This window comes from Prionailurus viverrinus, chromosome B3 (assembly GCF_022837055.1).
Source record: "Prionailurus viverrinus isolate Anna chromosome B3, UM_Priviv_1.0, whole genome shotgun sequence".
Lineage (NCBI taxonomy): Eukaryota > Metazoa > Chordata > Mammalia > Carnivora > Felidae > Prionailurus > Prionailurus viverrinus.
In genome coordinates, this window is record NC_062566.1 from 70,365,351 (window position 1) to 70,371,350 (window position 6,000).

The following is a 6,000-nucleotide window of genomic DNA, read 5'->3' on the forward strand; positions in this document are numbered from 1 at the left end:
CTCGGGAAGCCTGAATTTGGAAAAGATCTCAAGTGAGAAGTCTGTAGAGATTGAAGTCTATGGAGACTGAAGGGGGAGAATGTGAGAGTACATCTGAGAGAGAAAGTGGGATTGGACCAGAGTAGGGCAAGGTTTGTAGCCCTACAGATTCTGTTTCTAACCTCTCATCCAAGTTCTCTGGACCTGGTGTATGCTCCTGTGTTTGGGGCCCTGGGGTTCTCTTGTTCAGGGAAGATCATCAGGGCACAGAGATCAAGCTCCACTCCTGCCTAAAAGTAATTTGCAAGTGAAAATTACTACTAGGTAGTGGGTCCAGGTGTGGTAAGTTAGTTTGTTTGTTTATTCATTCATTCATTCATTCATTTATCTTTATTTTTATTTATTTTGAGAGAGAGGGAGAGAGAGAGACGGACACACACACACACACACACACACACAGAGAGAGAGAGAGAGAGAGAGAGAGAGAGAGAGAGACAGTGAATGAATGAGAATCCCTTATGGGGCTGGTCAGAGAAAAAGTTTTGGCTTCTCCATGTGTTGGACAACCAGAATAAAAAATGTATGGAGATAGCATGGGGGTAGTAGTTTGGGCTCAAGGAATCTATTTATTTTTGAAGAAAAACTGAGAAGGAAGCACCGATATTCCCACTTATTCTGGGATATTAATCCCTGTGGATAACTCCTTCTTGGGCCTGTCTCCAGGAAATTTTGTGCCTTAGTTCTTACTGTCCAGGGCCAGTAAGCAATTGTTGTGGAGAAGCCCCTGGGTGACGGAGCTTGCTGAGCAACTTGCCTTAGCAACTTGTGACGTATGGCTGGCCGTGGTAACACCACGTATCACGTGGCATTGTATCTTTCCTTGACTCCTTGTGTTTTTCTCAATGTGATCGACCTGGGTTTGGACCTCCTAAATAAATTGTTCCTACCATAATCCTTGCTTCAGGCTCTATTTCCTATAGGAGTCAGAATAGGACAAAGTGGGAAAGCACAATTTTTAGCATTTCTTCCTTGTATCTCAGATTGGAAGTTGAAACTCAAAAGGAGTCTTTTCATAAATTACAAACCAGATAATCTCCTGGGATAGGCTTCCCTTAAAATCTTTCCTCCTTATGGCATCCCGTCCTGGCAGTCTCTGGATCTTTCTCCCCTCTTTGTAACCAAGTTTTAGGATGGAAGGTCTTTTCTTATCCCCTTTCACAGTGAGTTTCTGGGGACCAGGAATGTCACCCACATACTTTCTATTGGTAGCATAAAGCCAGTGTTGTAGCCTTAAAAAGAGCAGCCTGAGATTCTCAGCCCCACCGAAGGAAGGAAGCTTATCCTGTGCCTACTGAAGGCAGAACATCTCATAGGGAAAATGAGATGTTTATACTGGTAAATACTTTAGTAATCGAGAAAGAGTTGGGGCTCAATCCTACAAAGTCACCAAAAAACCCTGCTGGCCTCAAAATTGGTTGTATCTTCCCTTACTCTTCCATTACTTCATTCTTCCTGTTTTACAGTTGTGTGATTGGCAGGATGACAAAAAAACAGCCAAAGAGTAACCGAATGTGCACTGTGAACACAACGCACCTGTAGAACTTTATTTAATGCAGTCAGGAATGGTGGGGATGATAAGAAATGATGCGAAACACAGAGATGTGGGCTTTAAGGCATGGGATGAATGTGGAGTCATAAGGAAAAGGGTAATGAGAAATAAAGTGATAGTTCATAAATTACTTAGTAGATAGTCAAAAGTTTGCTGAAGAATCAGTGATAGAAAAGAGAATGACTTTCCAGGAGCTTGTTGAGATTTCCAGGAAATCGGGCGTGGAGGAATCTTTTAGAATGGATTAGTTGTCTTCAATTGCATTTTGGCGTTTTTCTTAATCCATGCGACAAAGACTTCATCTCTTACTTTCTCGGTGTCTCTATAGGTTTTTTCATTTCTGGCATTTGACCTGGTCCTCTTTGCCTTTTGTGGATTACTTTCACATGGCGTGACATGTAGCCTTTTTCCTGCATGTCATTACCTTTCCACTATGCAGTGTCCTTTCTGGGAACGTGACATTCTAAAAGTGGAGACCAATTGTATAACTTCAGTGTTGCATTTTTGTAGGAAGAATAAATAAAAATGTTTCAAATTTTTTATCTAAATTCCAGGTAATGTCCAGTGTAATATTAGTTTCAGGTGTACAATATAGTATGTTATTAGATTCAACACTTCCATAAATCATCTGGTGCTCATCACAGCAAATGCCCTCCTTAATTCCCATCACCTATTTAACCCATCGCCCCAACAACTTGCCCTCTGGTAACCATCAGTTTGTTCCTTATAGTTAAGAGTCTCTTTCTTGGTTTGTTTCTCTCTTTTTTCCCCCTGTGCTTGTTTTGTTTTTTTTGTTTTGTTTCTTTCTTTAAAAAAAAGTGTATTTAGGGGCGCCTGGGTGGCTCAGTCGGTTGGGCGTCTGACTTCAGCTCAGGTCACGATCTCGCGGTCCATGAGTTCGAGCCCCGCGTCAGGCTCTGGGCTGATGGCTCAGAGCCTGGAGCCTGCTTCTGATTCTGTGTCTCCCTCTCTCTCTGCCCCTCCCCCATTCATGCTCTGTCTCTCTCTGTCTCAATAATAAATAAATGTTAAAAAAACTTTAAAAATAAATAAAAAAAATTAAAAAAGTGTATTTATTTTGAGAGAGAGAGGGATAGCATGATTGGGGGAGGAGCAGAGGGAAAAGGAGACAGGGAAGCCCAAGCAGGCTCTGTGCTGTCAGTGAAGATCCTGAAGCCTAAGGCTTGAACTCATGAACCATGAGATCATGACCTGAGCTGAAATCAAGGCTCAGATGCTTAACCAACTGAGACAGTCAGGCACCTCTCATGGTAGTTTTGATTTGGATTTCCCTGATGATCAGTGATGTTGAGCATCATTTCATGTGTCTGTTGGCCCTATGGATGTTTTCTTTGGAAAAAGTGTCTATTCATATCTTCTACCCATTTTTTAATTATATTATTTGTTTTTTGTGTGTTGAGTTTTATAAGTTCTTTATAGATTTTGGATCCTAACCCATTATCAGATATGTCATTTGCAGATATCTTCTCCCATTCTGTAGGTTGCCTTTTAGTTTTGTTAATTATTTCCTTCGTTGCGCAGAAGTTTTTTATTTTGATGTAGTCCCAATAGTTTATTTTTGCTTTTGTTTCCCTTACCTCAGGAGACATGTCTAGAACGAAGTTGCTATGGCTGATGTCAAAGTAATTATTGCCTGTGTTTTCTTCTAGGATTTTTGTGGTTTCATGTCTCACATTTAGGTCTTTCATCCATTTTGAATTTATTTTTGTGTATGGTGTAAGAAAGTGGTCTAGTTTCGTTCTTTTGCCTGTAGCTGTCCAGTTTTCCTGACATAATTTGTTGAAGATACAGTCTTTTTCCTATCTGATGTTCTTTCCTGCTTTGTCAAAGTTTAAGTGACCACATAATTGTGGGTTCATTTCTGGATTTTTTATTCTGTTCTGTTGATCTATGTGTCTCATTTTTTTGTGCCAGCACCATACTGGTTTGATTATGACAGCTTTATAAGATAACCTGAAGTCTGGAATTGTGATGCCTCCAGCTTTACTTTTCTTCTTTAAGATTGCTTTGGCTATTTGGGGTCTTTTGTGGTTCCATACCAATTTTAGGATTGTTTGTTCTAGCTCTGTGAAAAATGCTGGTGGTATTTTGATAGGGATTGCATTACATGTGTAGGTTGCTTTGGGTAGTATTGATATTTTAACCACATTTGTTTTTGAAATCCATGAATATGGAATGTCTTTCTATTTGTGTCACTGAAGAATAGATTTTCATCTTTTCATTTTCATTCCTATGTCACTGGACTCTCTGTTTCCTATTTGATCTCCACGCTCTTTTTCCTTTCATTATATGAAATGACTGTACAACACATACCTGATACTCAACATCAATGTTTTTATTTGACATCTTGCCTCCAACCCAAACTCTAGCCAGGCTGAGGAGAGGAGGGCACCTTGCTATACTTAGGAAATCTGTGACAGGCAGACAATGGGAGCATTATATTGTGCTATATAATGGGGTCTATATGTGATAACCCTGTGCTACGACATCCAGATGGAAAGTAGACATTCCAATTGCCTAATCAGTCATAATATAACCTCGATACCCCTTTCATTGCCCCAGGCTTAATGAAAATAAAATAATCCCTTGAAAACATGTCATAGAAAAAGTGCAAAATGCCTGGGACCTGAGCTAAGGCTGGGGACTCATTTTGATTAGTCAATAACCACAAACTTGCAATTAACTGCTGTTACCACAGATCATTCTTCTAGGGTTTACTGTGTTGCAAGAGCCGTTGACTCTTTACAGTCATTGTAGCCACAGCGGGAACCTCATGAATAGTTCACTGTGGGCTTTAGATCAAAGATAGAGATGGTGTTTCCTGCAGATTCTGAGTCTTTCCACTACTTGAGCTGACATGGGGAAGCCAAATCTCAGAACCTTGGAGAAACAGTCCCTAAGGGAAGGGTTTTTATATAATACAGATGGAGGTGGAAGGTTCAGGTCTGGGCAATTCTTAAATTCAAAAAGAATGTATTAAGTACTTTCTCTCTGTGTGGCATTGTACAAAGCACTGGGGATCAGATGGTCAGCAATACCAATTTAGTTTCTAACTTTGAGGAGCAAGACATACATTAGCCAAATAAACATACCTGTGTGTGATTATGAATGGTGGCAGTTACTCTGAAGGAAAAAAAATTTAAGAGAATAGGACAGGTTACCCTGACCTTTATAGGGGTCAGGAAAGACCTTCCTGAGGAGGTGATATTTGCCAGCCATGAAAACACAGTTGAGGATGGAAAGTGTTTTCCATTACATTTAAGTAATTATCTTGAGGTGATCACATACCTGGAGGTTCTGGAGTATCTGAACATTATGACATATGATGAAGAGTTTTGCCAGAAACTAATATCTTCTATTTTCCAGAAGATATGTGGAATTCAAAGACAATAGACAGAAATTAACTGGAGTCTTTGAAAATTTAAATCTTCTGTTTTAACCAAGGCATCATCATAGTACAGAAAACAACTCTGGGCTGGGAGACGATATTTACAATTATCTGTTGAAAAAGGCATCTAGAAGGGGCACCTGGGTGGCTCAGTTGGTTAAGTGTCCGACTTCGGCTCAGGTCATGATCTCACTGCTGGTGAGTTCAAGCTCCGTGTCGGGCTCTGTGCTGAGAGCTCGGAGACTGGGGCCTGCTTCGGATTCTGTGTCTCCCTTTCTCTCTGCCCCTAACCTACTAGCATTCTGTCTCTCTGTCTCTCTCTCTCAAAAAACAAACAAACAAACAAAAACATTAAAAAAAAAAAAAGAAAAAGGCATCTAGAATATATAAAGCAATCTTTAAGATTCTTAAAGAAAACAACTCAAATGTAAATGTGCAAAGGATGTGACAGACAACTCATAGAAGAGCAAACTGAAATGGCCAGTAAATATTTGAAAAATAATGAGCCTCACCAGTGGTCAGGGAAGTGGTAATAAAAACCCTCATGATTTCCCATTTCACCTTGAATAGACTGACAAAAAGGATTATGCTTTACAACACTAAAACACTGGAACAATAACTTTGTGAAGCAATTGGGCAAGACCAAAGACGAGTGAAGGTACATATACTCTATGACCCAGCCATTCCACTTTAAGGATCTACTCTGGAGAAATTCTTGCACGTATGAACATAGAGGGACAGTAAAGAGTGTTCACTGTGACCTTATTTTTAAAGCAAAAATTGGAAACAACCTAAATTTTCTAGGAATGGATACACAGAGTGTGTTATTGTGCATCGATTACTGTGAATAGGCTATACTTACATGTACCAACACAGATAAATCTCAAAAATACATCACTGATCTGTTTCTTTTAGAGAGGGAAACAGGATGCCTAGCAGTCAGAGGTGAGAGGAGGATTTTTACTTTTTCATACTTTTGGAACTTAAATTTTGCACCAGGTAA